This window comes from Rattus rattus, chromosome 9 (assembly GCF_011064425.1).
Source record: "Rattus rattus isolate New Zealand chromosome 9, Rrattus_CSIRO_v1, whole genome shotgun sequence".
NCBI classification, from domain to species: Eukaryota; Metazoa; Chordata; class Mammalia; order Rodentia; family Muridae; genus Rattus; species Rattus rattus.
Window position 1 is genome coordinate 54,012,681 of NC_046162.1, and position 19,385 is coordinate 54,032,065.

Sequence of the window (19,385 nt, forward strand, 5' to 3'; positions counted from 1 at the left end):
TCTTTTCCCATTCCACAGGCTGCCACTGTGTTCTTTTGACTGTGTCCTTTGACTAACAGATTTTCAGTTACATGAGGTTCCATTTATTTATTGTTGATCTTAGTGACTATACTATTCATGTTTTCTTCAGGATTGTCTCTTATGCCAATGTTTTAAATGCTGTTCCCCTCTTGTTGGTTCTATCAGGTTCAGTATATTTGGTTTTATGTTCAGGTCTTTGATCTACTTGGACTTGACTTTTATGCAGGGTGATAAATATGGATCTATTTGCACTTTTCCATAGGCCAACATCCAGTTAGACCAGCCCCATTTATGGAAGATGCTTTCTTTTATCCATTGTATAATTTTGGCTTCTTTATCAAAAATCAGGTGTTCATAGGTGTATAGATTTATGTATGGGTTTTGATTTAATTTCATTGTTTCCGTGTCTGTTTTTATGCCAATACCATCCAGGTTTTATAAATATAGCTCTGTAGTATAGCTTGAAATGAGGGATGGCGACATGTATGGAAGTTCTTTCATTGTACGGGATTGTTTTAGCTAGCTTGGATTTTTTGACTTTCCATATGAATTGAATATTATAATTTTATGGTCTTTAAATAATCGTGTTGGAATATTAATGGGAACTGTATTGAATTTGTAGACTGCTTTTGGTAAGGTGGCTATTTTCACTATGTTAATCCAATGGATCCAGGAGCATGGGAGATATTTTTATCTTCAGACATCTTCAATTTCTTTCCTCAAAGACTTGAAGTTCTCATCATACAATCTGTTCACTTGCTTGATTAGTGTTAAAGCAAGATATTTTTCCTTATTTGTGACTACTGTGAAGGGTGTTATTTGGATGATTTCTTTCTCATCCCATTTTTCATTTGAATATTAGTGGACTACTGACTTTTTGAGTCAATCTTTTATCTAGCCCCTTTGCTGAAAATGTTTATCAGCTGTAGGTGATCGTTGGGTAGAATTTGAGTCTCTTACATATACTATTGTCATCTACAATTAGCTATACTTTGACTTCTTCCTCTTCAATTTGCATCCCATTAATCTTCTTTAGTTGTCTTATTGATCTAACTAAAACATCAATTACTATATTTAATAAATACGAAAAGAGTAGACAGCCTTGTCTTGTTCCTGATTTTATTTAAATTGCTTTGAATTTTTCTTCATTTGACTTGATGTTGGCCATCAGCTTGCTGTATATTATGTTTAGTATGTTTAGGTATTAACCTTGTTTCCCTGATTTCTCCAAGACTTTTATCACATTGGAATTTGTTAAAGAATTCTTTAGCATCTAATGAGATAATCATGCAGTTTTGTTCTTTCAGTCTGATTATATGCTAAATTACATTAACAGATTTTCATATGTTGAACTATGAATCTCTGAAGTAACGACTACTTAATTGTGGTAGATGTGTGTGTGTGTGTGTGTGTGTGTGTGTGTGTGTGTGTGTGTTTTTTTCTTGGTTTTTGTTTGCAAGTATTTTAGAATCAATGTTCCTGATAGTCTACAGTTCTCATTCTTTGTTAAATCTTTATACGATTTCGGTATCTATATGATAGTGACCTCATAAAATGAATTGGACAATGTTCCTTCTGTTTCTGTTTTATGGAATAATTTAAGGAGTGTTGGCATTTATTCTTCTTTGAAAATCTGGTAGAATTCTTTGCTAAAACAATCTGGCCCATGACATTTTGTTTTGGAGACATTTTAATGACTGCTTGTACATCTTTAGGGGCTATTAGTCTATTTAAGTGGTTTATCTGATCTGAAATTAAAATTTGGTAAGTTTTACCTATCAAAAAATTCTCTATTTCTTTTGGATTTTTGAATTTTGTGGAATATAGGTTTTTGAAGTATGACACAATGATTCCTTGGATTTTCTGTGTTTATTGTTCATGTCAACATTTTGCTTCTGATTTTGTTAATTTGGATATTTACTGTCTGCCTTTTAATTTACATAAGGGTTTGTCTATCTTGTTGACTTTCTCAAAAATCCAACTCTTTGTTTCATTGATTTTTTTCTCTTTGTTTCTATTTTATTGATTTCAGCCCCAAGTTTGATTATTTCCTTATTTCCTGCCATCTGCTTCTCAGATGTTTTTGCTTCTTTTTGTTCTAGAACTTTCAGGTGTGGTTAAGTTTCTAGTATGAGATCTCTCTAATTTCTTAATAAAGGCACCTAGTGCTGTGAATTTTCCACTTAGTTTTCATTGTGTTCCATAAATTTGTGTATGTTATGCATTCATATTCTTCGAATTCTAGAAAGTCTTTAATTTCTTTATTTCTGGCTTGATCTTGTGGTCATTCAGTGGGTCAATCAATTTCACTGAGTTTGTGGGCTTTCTGATGTTTCTGTGTTATTGAAATGGAGCTCTAATCCATGGCGGTCTGATAATATACGGGAGATCATTTTAATTTTCTTGCATCTGTTGAGACTTTGTGACAAAGTATGTGCCCAGTTATGGAGATGGTTCCATGAGGTGCTGAGAAGAAGGTATATTATTTTGTGTTTTCACGAAATGTTCTGTAGATATCTGTAAAGTCTGCTTGACTCACAACATCTGTTAGTTCCATTATTTCTCTGCTTAGTTTCTATCTGGATGATCTTGTCATTGGTCAGAGTGTGATTTTGAAGTCTCCTACTATTAATGTGTGGGGTTTGATGTGTGATTTAAGCTTTAGTAACTTTTTTTTTTTTTTTACAAATGTGGGTGCCCTTTCATGTAGGTCATAGATGTTCAGAATTGAGACATCATCTTGGCGAATTCTTCCTTTAATGAATATGAAGTGTTCTTCTCCATATTTTTTAACTAAATTTGTTGGAAATCTATTTGTTATACATCATAATCATTACATTCACTTGTCTCTTGGGTTCATGTGCTTGGAAAATACTGTTTCTACCCTTTATTCTGAGGTAATTTCTAACTTTTATGTTTATGTGTGTGTTATTATGTGTTATAGAAAGATGGATTCTGTTTTCATATCCATTAAGTTAGTCTGTGTTTTCCCCCCTTGGGAAATTGAGTCCATTGTAATTAAAATATATTAATAACCAATGATTATTGACTCCTTTTATTTTGTTGTTTCTGGTGGTGGTGTGGGGGAGGGATCTTTCTCTCCTTATGGCTTTGCTGCTGTGAATTTATATATTCCCTGTATTCTTTTGGTCATGTGTCTGTAACTCCTGTTCACTTATCTAGATTTTCCGTCTCTAGGATTTCCTTAATTTGTGCTTTATTGCTTCTATTTCCTTTTTTAGATCATAAGCAGTTTTATTTCTTTCTTTCACTTATTTCTGTTTTCCTGGATTTCTTTAAGGGATTTGTTCCATTCTTCTTTATGGGCCTTTATCACCATTGTAAGATTGGATGTAAGGCAATTTTCTTGTGTTTCCTTGTGTTTGAATGTCTAGGACTTGTTGTGGTAGACTATCTGGGCTCTGGTGTTGCCATATTGCCCTATATATTGTTGACTGTGGTTTTTGCTGTCCTCTAGTCCTCTGGCTTTGGACTTATTATAGGTTTAGGCACTGATTTCTAAGTTTACTTTTCTGTTTCCTCTCTGGTCTTCTGGCCTGTGTGGTTGTGGTTATGGTGCCCAGTGATTCTTCAGGTCCACTGACCCCTATTGGAATTTTGAAGGCCTATATGACATCAGGGATTTTGGTTGCTCATGCTGCTTCTGGGATTCAGGGATTCTGGGAACTTGTATGGTCTCTAGAGTTCTAGATATTGGGGCTTCTAGTAACAGCATAGCCTCTGATAAAGCAGGAGTCCTTGGCCAGAATTGTGCTCCAGGATCTACTTTTGTTGTTATTTGCAATGTACTCACTGAAGCAATATACCTTTAATATCAAACTATGAGTGTATTTCTTACTGCCTGCGATAATATTGCACCTATTCCATGTGAAGTAATAAAGCTAACAGGAGAACATTCATACCTAGAAGGTAGTAATTGTTAACCTAAAAGATAAACTATTAATAGACTCTATCCCATTTACTTCCTCTTATTTTAGTGGAACAAATATTCTGGGTCTCCAATATGTTTATCAATCTGAATATCATGTAGCTCATTTTTCCAAAATATTAATTTGAATTATAGGTTTTAACTTTATAATGGTCTTACAATAAACAGGTGCTCCTATCTTTTAATAATATATCACTTTGAAAGTCTTAGTATTGTAAGTATACCCCATCTTTAAGAAAAACCTACAAAGAAGAAAATTGAATTCACATACCTTAGAAAGAATGGATTAGACCAGAATTTAATTCCCTAGTACCTTAGAAGGCCCTGTTCATAGAGGATGCCCAAGCTTTTGAAAATAAACTTCTTCACAGGCCATTGGAAGAACTGACTGACATCAGCAGAGTTACAAGTCATAAAGATTACTCTGACCGTAGTTATCATACATGCTTTGGTTTGACTGAGAATGGCCTACATCAACTCTTAATTTTCAATATTTATTTTTCACCTGATGGAACTAACTGGGAAGGATTTGAATCTTCAGTCTGAAGGAAGTATTTCACACAGGTGGGCTTTGAGGTTCAAAAGCCTCCTGCATCACCAGTGAGTTCTCTGCTTCTTCCTGTGAGAGATACTCATGTGTGTTGTCAACTGCTGCTCCAGTGCCATCCTTTTCTTCCTGCTGCCATTCTCCATCCCATAACAGTGATGAATTCCTATCCCTCTGGAACTGTACGACCCAAATAAACTCTTCCTTCTTAAGTTGCCTTGTAGTGTTTTGCTACAACAGGGAAATGGTAACTAATAGCTGAAAGCAAGAACAAGCGGAGTAAGAACCTTCAGAGGCTTTTAGTTTCTCTCTATCAATAACTTCCAAAACAGAGGTAGCATTGGATATTAGGGTACCTGGTAATCAGAATGAGAGAATGACCAAGTTCTAGCTGTGCACTCACCCGGTGGAATTACATTCAGTTTTTCAGAGACCTGATTCGTTGGTACACGGGTTTGTTTTCCAGAATACATCAGATTTAGAGATGTAGATGCTTGTGAAATAAGCCAGGTGGAGAATAAATAGGATCTACATTTTTAAAAACTACCCATGAAAACACAAACATTGTGTGTACATATGTTTGGATGAATCAAAAGAATTTAGTGGAAGAAGGGTGAAACAGTTAACTAAATATATTTCCTTTCTATACTCATACACTCAAATAGGGTAATATAAATTTGAATAATGTGTTGCTTTTTGAATAATGTGTTTGCCTTTTGTTTCTTCAGTTTTAGTAGACTTTCAAACGATGCTAAGAGTTCTACCTACACATTTCTCTTAAGTTGTCTAGATTATCAACTAACCCAGGATGCTATTGGAAGTAGGTTTCAAAGTCACAGGAATGTATAATCTCACTTTGTGGATTCTTTACCCTGAGAGCCAAGGTTCCAAGCAAGCATTGCTAAATACTTGGCAGAACAGCAAACCCTCCAAATCCTTCTTGGCAACTTGCTGTATGACCTTTTACAGTAGGATCACATATCCACAGGACAATACTGTCCTTCCAAGCTAATGCAAAGATATTGGCAAGAAGTCTGTCTAATTCTTAAGGTGTCCCCTATCTTCCAGTGTTGTATGGTAAAGGTTTTAGGAAGTTATATTGTATATATTGGCTTATAAAACTGTTGACTTTTTTTATATTTGTGGTAATAATAAACACCTGAAAAGCAAAGGTTCTTTTTCTTAGCAAGAATACTTTCTGTTTTTACCTTCACTCAATACATGCTCACTGTGCTCCCACTATCAGTTTGCTATGCTTCTGTGTGCTTTTTTATGCTAATTCCTAAGACCACGTGAAGGGCCGATACTTCACCTCAAGTGGTTCACCAAGTGATGAGGAGTATGACACAGTATAAACTGACAGTCTGGTGTCTTTTTTAATGCCATGGAGCACTTAGGTAGGATGCTCAAGGCTAGAACAGCCTTACAGTGCTACAGAGGCCTGGTGATTGAAAATAGTGCCTTCCAAATATCTACATTCTTGTACAGTGTACATTTAACTAAGCCTTTAATGGCCTACTGTGTCCTCCATTGATGCAAATCTGCCTGAACCACAAGAGAACAGTCCCTTCTGGTCCAGGAACTGCAGTGAGAATGTTTTGTTTCTTTTAAAACACAGAAATTTTATATGAATATGTTTTTCTTTTAATCCCAGGTATGGGATATGGGGCTGCTTCAGATTGTCCACAGCAGCTGACTATGATTTGTCTGGTGCTCTAGCAGGGGAGTGATTTTGCAAGGAGTTTACATTTAGAATTCTGGAGAATCTTTAGAGAGTGTAAAAGTGTCAGAGCACTAGAGCCTGAGGCTGCTGCTGGTTCCTGCTGCTGCTCCTTATGCTACTCCTGTACCTGCTGCTGCTGCTGCTGCTGCTGCAGCTGCTGCTGCTTCTCCTCCCAGTACTGCTCTCCTGCTACCCCTGCTGCTGCTTCTTCTGTTGCTGCTCTTCTTCCTGCTGCTGCTCCTTCTGTTGCTGCTCTTCTTCCTGCTGCTGCTCTTTCTGCTACTCTTCCTGCTGCTCCTACTGCTGCTCTTCCTGCTTCCCTGCTGCTGCTTTTCCTTCAGCTGCTGCTGCTCTTGCTACTGCCGCCTCTGCTGCTGTTCCTGCTATTGTTGTTGCTTCTACTACTGCTCCTCCTCCTGCTGCTGCTGCTCCTCCTACCATTGCGGATCCTCCTGCTGTTGCTGGTTGCTGGTTGCTGGTTGCTGGTTGCTGGTTCCTGGTTGCTGGTTGCTGGTTGCTGGTTGCTGGTTGCTGGTTGCTGGTTGCTGGTTGCTGGTTGCTGGTTGCTGGTTGCTGGTTGCTGGTTGCTGGTTGCTGGTTGCTGGTTGCTGGTTGGAGCTATCCTGACAACAAAGTTTGGACTTACCCAAAGGAACTTGACACCTTTAATCAGCAGAAAGTGGAATAATGAGATTGATGCTCCCTTTTCCCTTTAACCTACTTTCTCTCCTACCCAGTGTTAGGAGGTTATAAAGAAGGACCAAGAAGTAGGATTGTAGAGGGAAAAGATCCCACTAAAATGGCCAAAACTATGGCTGCAGGGAACTTTGGATTTCAAAAGGAGTTAGTGACCCTATGCCTCTAGGAGTAGATTTTAAGGATTTAGACTATCTGTCTAGTTACTTCTCCATGACTAACCCACTTCATGCAAGCAAACATGTCTAACAGACTCTGAACTATATAAGACACATGTCAACCAAGCACAAAGAAATATTAGAAAGTATACAGAACATAAACTAATGATTTAATAAAAGTACCATGGAAATAGTTTGACAACTAAGAAAAAAGTGCTTTTCCTACTATTACAATAAGGAAGTTTACAATGGAAAAATAGACAATGTCTATTTTTTCTCTCTTATACATTGAGCAAAAGGGTTGAGTGTCACAGTAAAATGACACATTCGAGTCATGGGCACATATGCTCAGAGTGATGGCCACTGATGTTTGACTGATAGGCAGAGAGAGATAAATATGTATGTGAAGAAATTCAATTTTTCATGCTTCTTAGGAGGTGTCCTAGATTTAACCTGATGGCATCTCATTTACTGTGACACTATAAGAAGACCACTCACCCTAAGCAAGAGAGTGACGTCTTTCAAGATAATTGTTTTATGACACAGAATACTGAGGATTGGCACTTTTAAGACAGTGTCCTGGAGAGAAAAAAGGTGGAGGCATCCATGCCGCTTTGAATAAAGACAACTCAAGTGAATTTAAATCACACATCTGAATTCATTATGATACAGTCATGAATTACATTTGTTCTATACTTGCAAAGATATTGCAGAGGAGATGGTAAAATTTTACAGAAACATGAACATTCTAGATTTTAAAAACTCTTAATAAATTTGTCAGCACAAGTCTCTGGGGCAAGCAGAAAATGTTTACATACCAAATAAGGCAGGTACTTAGGTTTAAGAGAGAGTGTAAAGCAGAAGGGGGATTATTCATTGCCACTACAGAATTCTTAATCCTGAATTTGTGAAGAGTTTTATTGTTATGAAGACTCTAAACAATTTCAAAATTGTTTTTCTCAATCTCACACATGATGCTAAGAGTCAATTTGCCAGGAAAAAAAAATGTCTAGGGGGTAAAAAAAAAGTCTAAACATCTGTCCTTGAATGGTCCCTAAACAGAGAAACATCAGGTCATTTGGGATTTAACTTCTCTCTGAAATATAGGCAACATAAAGTTCCTCAAGCTAGTAGCATCTTCCATCTTGGCACACACAACTTTTCTAGCCTCATAAGCCATACACTTGAGGTGATGATTATATCTTGGATCTGAAAAGCTCTGCTCATGTACTTAAACACATATTCCCAAGACGTTCATGCAGACTTCGGGTGTATGGAACCTTTGAGAGTTAGGGTGTAGTTGGGAGAGTTACTCCACTAGTGCTGAGCCTTGAAAGAAGGAAAAGCTTCCTGATCTACCAAGATAGGAGATACTGCTGTTCTGTTGCCATATGTAGACCCATTCTTGCCATATCATCTTACCTCCCTTATGAATTCATTCCCCCTGATACCATAAGCAGAGATTAAGCATAACCATAAGCAGATGTTAAGCATTCCTTCCTTGAGTTATATCCATCAAAGATTCTGACAAGGCAACAAGAAAAAGAATACAAACTATTCACATTCATCTATTCAAACAGTCAAACAAAAAAGCATTTATTAAGCGTTTGTTACCCTAAAAACATTATTTGTGAATTTCGTTTATCACAGAAAAGAGTCAATTCTCTGTCTAAACCTAAAAATGGACCCTGAACTCCAAATACAGTTGCAGAATTTCTGAAGGAAAACTAGGAAAATTTCAAATTTAGCATGGGATTATTAATGACATTTAGATACAATAGCAAAAACCCATGAAATAAAGTGGTGATAAAATATATTTCATTAACAATTAAACTTTCTTTTTTTTTTTTCAGAGCTGGGGACCGAACCCAGGGCCTTGCGCTTGCTAGGCAAGTGCTCTACCACTGAGCTAAATCCCCAAACCCACATTTAAACTTTCTATATTGTAAAAGACAATGTAAAACTCAAAAGATTAAAGACAGGAAAAGTATTCATGAGAGGTTTCTGAAAAGAGACTACTATTTGCCTGGATATTCAGATATTGAGCCCATGTAATGCTCAACTACACAACCACTACCACCACCACTAACAAGAACAACAACAACAACAACAACAATTTAACATAAAGAGAAATGGAGAGATGCTTGAACAGACACATAAGCAAAGCTATACAGCATGTGGACAGACAGACATACCTATGTGGTCACCATCATGTGCCAATAATTGCTGGCACTTTCAAACAGCAGTGAGATAGTAACAAATATCTGAATGACCCAAATATACAACAATGCAATAATAACAAATTCTTATAAGAATGTGGAACATCCATTTTGTCAGTAATCAAAAATAATTCCACCTTCATTTGAATACAGTGGAACTTTTCTTCAATAACTAAATACTCATTTAATATGTAACCCACTAGCAATGCTCCTTGGGATTTAGTTGAAATCATTCAAGCTAAGGACCTCACAAAATATAGATATTTTAATAAATGCCTAAGCTATGTATTACCCAAAGCTGTTCTTTAGTGGATATGAAAACTGTAATATATTCAGTTAATTGATTATTATTCTCCATTAAGAACTGAGTTATCAAGTCATAGGAAGACATGGGGGAAACCTAATGTGTATTCCTAAACAAAAGAAACCAACATAAGGGGCCTCATAAGCCCCACTTTAAGTGGATGCCATTTGTAGGAAAGCAAAATTCTTATAGGAGCAAAATGACATTGACTTTCAATAACAAATTGGGAGAGCAGGGTAGATGTTTGTTGCAGTAAAATTATTCCATGAAAGATTATAATAACGGAAGCATGCGATTATAGATTTGACAAAGTTCACAGAATGTGTAACACTAAGAATCAATCATATGCTAATCTGTAACTTGGAGGGATGACACTACTTCATTGGAGGAAAGCTCCTCTCCAGTGGGTGATGCTGATGATGGGATGACATTCGTGCTGCGGGATGGAAGCCAGAGACATTTGGAAATTGTGGAGCTTCTACTTCGTGTTGCTGTCAACTCGAGACTCCTTCAAACTTTAAAATTTGATATTTTTTAAATGTGTAATGAAACACATCTACAAGAGTTATTTTATGATACGTATCAAACAGTAGAGGTTCTATAAGAAAAATTTACATAATCTATCAATCCAAGGTGACCTGATGCTATTTAAGGGTGTGGTGTCAGAATTCTAACCTACAGTCTTCACACCTTCCAATATAAATTTGTTTATTCTTAATAGGATATCAAAGCTACCAGTGATTTGTCATTTATTAACATGGATTATTAAGATCAACTTCTATGTCAAGTTTACACAATTAAACTTTTGGGGAGCAGATAACAGCAAACTACATAAACTGGCATTATCTGGAGTGCGGATTTACTGTCAGAAAAGGACAGGAATAGATTTGTACCAAGCTCTGTGTTATTCTGGAGCTGAATGCTAACTCTCCACTTGTTTCGTCTTGTGAATTATCATTCATTTATTCTGTGTGTTACATATTTGTCTGTTGGGGTGTAAGTGTATTAGTGGGGTTGGGTGGGTGTAGTGTGTGTGTGCACACATGTGTAGAGGCCAGAATTCATATTCAGGCATATATTCTCAGGTGCTGTTCACTTCTGGTTGTGAGACAAGGTCTCTTTGTAACCTAGAGCTTGCCAAGTAGATGGGGTTGGCTGGCTAGCAAGCCTGGGAGATGTGTCTGTGTTCTCCCAGAGACAGGATTACGGGTGTGTGTTGCCACACCCAGGATTTTACATGGGTCCTGTGGACCAAGTTCAGATCCTTCATCCTTCTATGGAAAGTATATGCCAACTAAAGCACTTCCTCTATCTCTCCTCTCCTTAATCAATAGTATCACTCATTCTGTCTTCTTTCCTTATGAGTGGGCGTGTAAATTGAACCTCATTATTTTGGGGTTAGTAATGACATCCATACACAGCAATGTCTCTCGACATTCACTCAAGAATTGATTTTAAACCTTATTCACCTTTTGGATATTAATGTTTTCCTTGTGTTATCCCTGGCACTGTGGCTGAGAAAAAAAACTAAAGTTACATTTCTCCAGCATTAATTTTGCCGTAGGATTGGCACCAGTACACCCTTGGCACTTGTATTTTGGTCTCTGACGTTCCCGCTAATAGATTATCCATCTGCTATTCTGACATATATTGCCGTGTAACTATATTACTTGATGTGGCACAGCCTGAAATCAGAGCATATGGATCTCCAGCAACACTTTGACACTATAATTTAGTTAGAAGTTTAGCCCGCTTAATTCTGGTGTGTATACTCAGTTAAAGAAATAAGATAGAAGTTACCTAATTCCTTATTATTATTGTTATTATTATTATTAATTTACATTACATCCTGATCATGCCACCCCCATCCCTCTTCTCCCAATCTCACCATTAAAAATCTCCCCATTATCTCTCCCCTTCTCCTCAGACATGGGAACCCCACCATTGAGTACTACCCCACCCTGGGGCATCCAGTCTCAGTAGTCCTAAGCACATTCTCTCCTACTGAAGCCCAACCAGGCAGTCAAAATAGGGGAAGGGAACCCAATCACAGGCAACAGAGTAAGAGAGAGCTCCTGCTCCAATTGTTAGTGGACTTACATAATGACCAAGCTGAATATCTGCTACAAATGTGTGTAGGGGGTCAGAGCCGGGTTCAGCCCTTGCATGCTCTTTGGTTGGTGGTTCAACCTTTGTGATCTCCATGGGCCCAGGTTAGTTGATCCTCTTGTAGTTTCCTTCAACATCTCCAGCTTACTCAACTCTATTCCCCACTCTTCCACCAAAGATGCCCCACTATATCACCAACCATTCGCTCAGCTATATTCATAGTAGCCAGAAACTGGAAACAACTTAGATGTGCCTCAACTGAGGGAATATAAAAAGAAAATGTGGTACATCTAAACAATGGAATAATATTCGCTATTAAAAACAAAGACAATCATGAAATTTGCAAGCAAATGGATGGAGCTAGAAAATATCACCCTGAGTGAAGCAACCCAAATCCAGAAGGATGGCATGGTACGTACTCACTTATGAGTGAACATTAGCCATGAAGTACAGGGAAGCCATGCTGCAATCCACAGAAGGAGGATGCTTGAATCTCACTCAGAAGAGAAATGGAAGTGGATGGAGGGCGAGAACTGGATAGGAAAGGTAGTGAGGAGGGGAACAGAAATTGGAATCAGGTGTCTGGAGAAGGGATGTGGTAGAACGCTGGGAGTGAGAATGATAATTGGGGGAGGGCATCTCTGGGAGTAACTGGAGACCTGGGATGAGGGAGGTACTGGGGAGTCTATCTAGTTGACCCTAGCTGAGACTCCTACTAGTGGAGGACATGAAGACTGAAATGACCACCTCCTGTAGCCAGGCAGTACTACCAATGGAGACAGGAAAATAGCAACCCATTTGCAAAACCTTCAACCCAAAATTTGTCCTGCCTACAAGATGCACAGGGATAAAGATGGGACAGAGACTAAGGGACTGGCCAACAATCACTAGTCCAACTTGAGACACATCCATCCCATGTAAGAAAGCCAATCCTTGACACTATTAGTAATACTCTGTTATGCTTGCAGACAGGAGTCTAACATAACTGTTACCTAAGAGGCTTCATCCAGCAATTAATGAAAACAGATGCAGAGACCCACAGCCAAATATCAGGAGGTACTCAGGGAGTCTTGTAGAAGTTTCCTAATTCTAAGATCACATACAGCATAGCCTACTTTTGCATCCCTTTCCCCTAACTGGGCTGCCTTGTATAGCCTCAGTGGAAGATGTGCTTATGCGACTTGATTTGCTAAGGCTTGCTGATAACCATCAGAAAAGGCCTCCCCTTTTCTGAGGTGCAGGGAAGAAGGGGTGGATGGGGGAGGGGAGAGGGAGGACTGGGAGAAAAGGAAGAGAGAAAAGCTGCAATCTACAATAGGGATGTAAAGAAACTAAATAATTAATTTTAAAAAGAAAAAAAATAAAATAAAATACAAGTCTCCAACAATAAATTTGTTTCTTTAATATTAAACACATTCCAAGTATCATGCTGTAATACTAGGATTTATGTTTTATAAATTGGAACATCCTAAAAACAAAAGAGAAAAATTTGAAGCTTGCATTATCATATATTTAAGCCAATCCTGATCATACCTTAGGAAAAAAAAATCAACAAAACGTATTTGAGAAAGAAATATCTTGAAAGCATGGGAGTATACATATGTAAATATATTAATTAATGAGTTAACATGTGTCCCATGATTATTTTTCAAAGACTAACCTTAATTTATAACTGTCTATGATGAAATGTAAAATTCATTGGGAGAGATATGTCTAGAGAGATACAGAATTTGTCTGTATCAGAAATGTATGTGATAGTTTAAAAGATAATGAAAGAAAAGTAGAAATAAAACAAAGAACTATTAACAGTACATCTACCTTAAGTCAAAGAAAATAAGAAACATCCTTTGTTGGGGATACCACAGGGAATCTGTCATGGCCATGCATGCTTCCCTGCGAGGTTTTGAGAGACATTTTCAGGCTATGTAAACATTTAGAAATGAATGGCTTTCTAATTCATGCTGCTGAGAAAATAGAGTATTGGTAATAAAAACTATGCAAGACAGAACTACAAATCCCCGTTTCACACACATCCTCACACAAGTGACAAAACTCTCTACTTTATAAATATGTACATGCCAAAATATTTGCACACAAATCTCACAAAATAAAAAATCATCCAAATAAAGCCAGAAATTAATTAAAACAATAAAACACTGTGATCTAGTGAATTCATTCCAAGAATAGAAGTGGTGTTTATTATCTGAAAATATTACCTTATGTCAATGGATCTATGGTAAAAGTTATTATCTTGCAAAGGCTTTAAGAATCTCATATATCATGTCTGAATAGCACATCAGTTAATACTGTACTTCTAATAATAACAACAGATATGGAAAACAGATATTTTCATGAACAAGTTGAAGCATATTTCTTAAGGCAATGTAAAATGTATGTCTTAAGACTATATCCAGTTCTTAGCTTGAAAAAGGGGAACACAGAAACAAATAATATGTTTTTAATTATAAAAATACATTTTTAAAATAAATAAAAATATTGTTCATGCATGAGTGTTGGAACACAGTCCAAGAATGGGGTCATGTGAGAATTCTGAAGACTTGGGAGAAAACAAGACAAGAGTTTTGTGAACCTTATTTTCTTCAAGACACAGGACCGTACTTGGAATATAGCTTGTGCTTTTCCTGGCTACAGTGGATATATGAGTTTACGTTAATTGTTGTTATTTATGTGCCTCTATTAAAAAACAAACAAACATGGTTTTGCCACCTGTGGCTTGTTCTTGAGATTATATGCTTCATTCAGGTGGTTATTAACCATTAGAGTAATTGTCTGATGCTCTGAATAAAGTTAGCTACTGCATGAGACTTTGGTCCACCTCATTTTTAGACCTGCTGTCCCAGGTTCATGCTCTCACCTAGAATGGTAAACATACTAGGCCTATCTTTTGAAATCAGTTAAATTTCTAATACCTCAGCTTTAATTTATATTCTGATGAAAGGAAGCAGTACTTCATTAACAATAATAGCCTATGGTATGCTCAGTGGTATTTTAAGGGTAAATCGTTTTCAAGAGTAAAACCTCTCAAAGGTATTTGTTCATACTATCCCCTTCCAAATCCATAAAACTGTTTCATCACCCAGAAGTTTCTCACAAGACCAGATCATGTCTTGAGTAACTTGTGAGTGGCTCCAATCACAATGTATTTTTTATGCTTCTTTTTAAACTTCTATTAGGACATTTAACATTGATAACATACACTGCCCATTCGTTGATAATAATTATCATGTTCACATTACCACACGCACATTACCAAAATCAATTTCATCTGATTCTACTGTCTAATTGTTGAATTAATTCTTAAGCATGATTGATTAATTTTTCTGTTGCTTCAGAATTTGATGGAAAAATTTTACACCTACATTTATAAAACACATGGTTGTATTATTCATTTTTGCATTGATTTATTCATGTGTGTTTGCACACACATGTGCCATAGTGCTGCTATGGGTATCAGAGAACAATTTCTAGGTGTTGATTTTCTCCCTACATCATGTGGGTTCCAGGGTTTAAAACCAGTTTATCAGCCTCTGCAGCAAACAGCCTTAACTTGTTGAACTGTCTCTCCAGCCTTGATTACCGTTTTTTCACACTGCCTTTGTAAAGGTTCTCTATAAAATTAAATATTGCAAGTAGTAACACATGCCCTTCCTTTGTATCTGTTTTTCTTGTCTCTGAACACAATGAGACTTCCCCACCTGGCTGAGATATCTAGCCTACTCATTTTCTTGCCAGGTGGTGTAAATGTTGCATGTCTGCTTTCCTCATTCTCAGTTAATGGCCATCTGGGTCAGTTTCAGATTTTGGCTAATATGAACAGTAGAATGATGCACATTCTGCACTGTTGTTTTCTAGACATGAGCACTGATTTATCTTGGATACCTGCCTAAACATTTTGTGTTACTGGAGACACATCTATTAAGTATTATAAGAAACCACTGAACAGTTTTCCAAAGTAGTACAATTTCCCAGTCACTGTACACAAAGTTCCTTTGGAATCCCACCCCTATTAATAATCTGGTGGCTTCATAATCATACATAATAGTGGTTTTAATGTATACTTCTAGTAAATAACAACATTGAACATTTTTTTGAATATACATTTTGGTCAGAGATTGCCTCTTTCATGAATTGTCTTGTGAAAACATTTTTCAATCTTATTTTGGAAGAAAAAAAAACATGTCAATTATTTTTCTTTTCCCTATCCATTTACAACTGATATTTCTTCCTGTCAGCAAACTCACAAAGATTAAATTAAGTAAATTATTTCACCATTAGATGCATGGTATGGCATACAGATAATACAAAAGCATCATTTCCTCAAGTATTCATGTCTAATGTTATATCAATTTAGCACACTCTCCTATCAGTCTGCACTTCATATTTCCAAGCTCCTGTAGTTCTTCTGGACTGAGCTACATAACTTGTCTTGGTCTGTGAAACACGGGATACCATAATACAACAAGAGGCTTAAAAAATACTGAAGAGTTTCTCCTTTTCTTGTTTTTTTTTTTTTTTAAGGGGTGCAGACCTAAACAAAGAATTCTCAGCTGAGGAATATCGAATGGCTCAGAAGTACTTAAAGGAATGTTCAACATCCTTAGACATCAGGGAAATGCAAATCAAAACAGACCTGAGATTCTACCTCATACCAGTCAGAATGGCTACGATAAAAATCTCAGGTGGCAACAGATGCTGGCGAATATGTGGAGAAAGAGGAACACTCCTCCATTGCTGGAATTACAAATTGGTACAACCACTCTGGAAATCAGTCTGGAGATGCTTCAGAAAATTGGGCATAGTACTACCCGAGAACCTAGCTATAACACTCCTGGGTATAAACCCAAAAGATGCTCCAACATATAACAAGACACATGCTCCACTATGTTCATATCAACCTTATTTATAGTAACCAGAAGCTGGAAAGAACCCAGATGTACTTCAACATAGTAATGGATACAGAAAATGTGGTACATCTACACAATGAAATACTACTCAACTATTGAAAACAATGAAAAAGCAAGAATGTTATCTCCTTGCAACAAAACCAAAAGAAGACAGACACACAAACAATTCTACCTCAAAATATGAAAATAACAGGAAGCATAAATCACTATCCCTTAATATCTCTCAACATCATTGAACTCAATTCCCCAATAAAAAGACATAGACTACCAGACTGGATATGTAAAGAGGACCCAGCATTTTGCTGCATACAGGAAACACACCTCAGAGACAAAGACAGACACTACCTCAGAGTAAAAGGCTGGAAAACAACTATCCAAGCAAATGGTGTGAAGAAACAAGCTGGAGTAGTCATTCCAATATCAAATAAAATATCCATTGGAGGGGATATGGAGGCAAAGTTAAGAGCAGAGACTGAAGGAATGGCCATTCAGAGCCTACCCCACATGTGGCCCATATATATACAGTCACCAAAACTAGATAAGATTGATGAAGCTAAGAAGTGCATGCTGACAGGAACTGGATATAGATCTCTCCTGAGAGACACAACCAGAGCATATCAAATACAGAGGCGAACACTAGCAGAAAATCACTGAACTGAGAATGGGACCCCGGTTAGAGGAATTAGAGAAAGAATTGAAAGAGCTGAAGGAACTTGTAACCCCGTAAGAACAACAATGCCAACCAACCAAAGCTTCCAGGGACTAAACCACTTCCCAAAGACTGTATGTGGACTGACCCATGGCTCCAACTGCATATGTAGCAGAGGATGGCCTTGTTTGACACCAGTGGAAGGAGAAGCCCTTGGTCCAGCCAAGGTTGGACCCCCAGTGCAGGGGAATATGGGGGGGTAGCGAGTGGGGTGGATGGGGGGCTTATGGACAGGAAACCAGGAAAGGGAATACCATTTGAAATGTAAATAAAGAAATATATCCAATTTAAAAAAAGAAGTAGGGGGAGAAATAACTACTTATAAAGACATTTTGAATTAGAAAAAAAAGAAAAGAATGACTTCATGAAATTCATAAGCAAAGGGATGGAACTAGAAAACATCCTGAGTGAGGTAACCAATCACACACACACAAAAAAAAATCAAAACAAAACAAAACCAAAGGGGGAAAAAACAGACATGGTATGCACTCACTGATAAGGGTATATTAGCCCACAAGCTCTGATTATCCAAGATACAATCCATAGACCACAAGAAGCTCAGGAAGAAGGTTGACCAAAGTGCAGATGCTTCAGTCCTTCTTAGAAGGGGGAACAAAAATATACATCGCAGGAGATATGGAGGCAAAGTTGGGAGCAGAGACTGATGAATGGCCATTCAGAGCCTGTCCTTCCTGCGGATCCAACCCGTATACATACAGCCGCCAAACCCAGACAATATTGCTGATGCCAAGAAGTACATGCTGACAGGAGCCTGATATAACTGTCTCCTGAGCGGTTCTGCCAGATCATGACAAATACAGAGGCAGATGCTCGCAGCCAACCATTGAACTGAGGATGGGGTCCCCATTGGAGGAGTTAGAGAAAGCACTGAAAGAACTGAAGGAGCTTGCAACACCATAAGAACAGTATCAACCAACTAGAGCTTCCAGGGACTAAACCACTACCCAAAAAGTACACATGGACAGACCCATCTCATCAGCTGCATATGTAGCAGAGGATGGCCTTGTTGGGCAAAAGTTGGAGGAGAAGCCCTTGGTCTTGTCAAGGCTGGACCCTCTAGTATAGGGGAATGTCAGGGCAGGGAGAATAGACAGGGTGGATCAATGGGTTGGGGAATAATAGAAAGAAGAGGGATATTTGATAGGGGGTTTATGGATGGGAAACTAGGAAAGGGAATATTATTTGAAATGTAAATAAAAATATCCAATAAATAATGTGGTAGCAAGGAAAGGTTTCTGGTATATGAAAGCAAGAGCAGAATTAAGTCAGTCTATTTATCAAATCTTATGCGCTCCTCAGTGGAAGACAGTGCTGCCAAGACCAACAACAGCGTTTGACCACTTAGCAGCATCTGCATCATAGCTGGCTAGATAGTCACTAGGCAAGACCATACCCTGTAGTTGAAGAAACCTTACTCTTTTTAAGCTAGTTCATTTGTCTACACCACGGTGGCTGCAATATATAACTGATACTGTTGGTCAGATGATTAATTATAAAGGATTTATACAAGTAACAAGTTAAACCAATAATTACCTGAAGCTTATCATTCACCAATTGGCAATCTTCTTGACACTACTCCAAGGTGACCAAATGTGAGGACACTGGAGGGATTGAAGTTTCTTCTCTGATTCCATGAAGCAAATAAGCAATAGATTTCAAATTTTCAAATATGCATCCTACTTGGCATAGAAAATCTAACCTCAAGGTCCTGAGTTAAAGATATCCACATATATAACCAAATTAGAAATCAACATACCCTGAAAATAATAACTTCATAAAGCCAAATGTAAACAACATAGCTTTCAAGATAGTAGCTATGTCATATAATACAGCTGGAATTTAATTATTAAGCTCTGTGTTACATTCCAATTGTGAAATGCTATGTAGTTACACAGGGAATGTGATCCACATTCTATATCATATATATTGAGATTTATGATTAACTTTCAAAGTAAAGAAAAAAACAATCACTTGTATCGCATATTGTCGTTTTTATAAATGTGT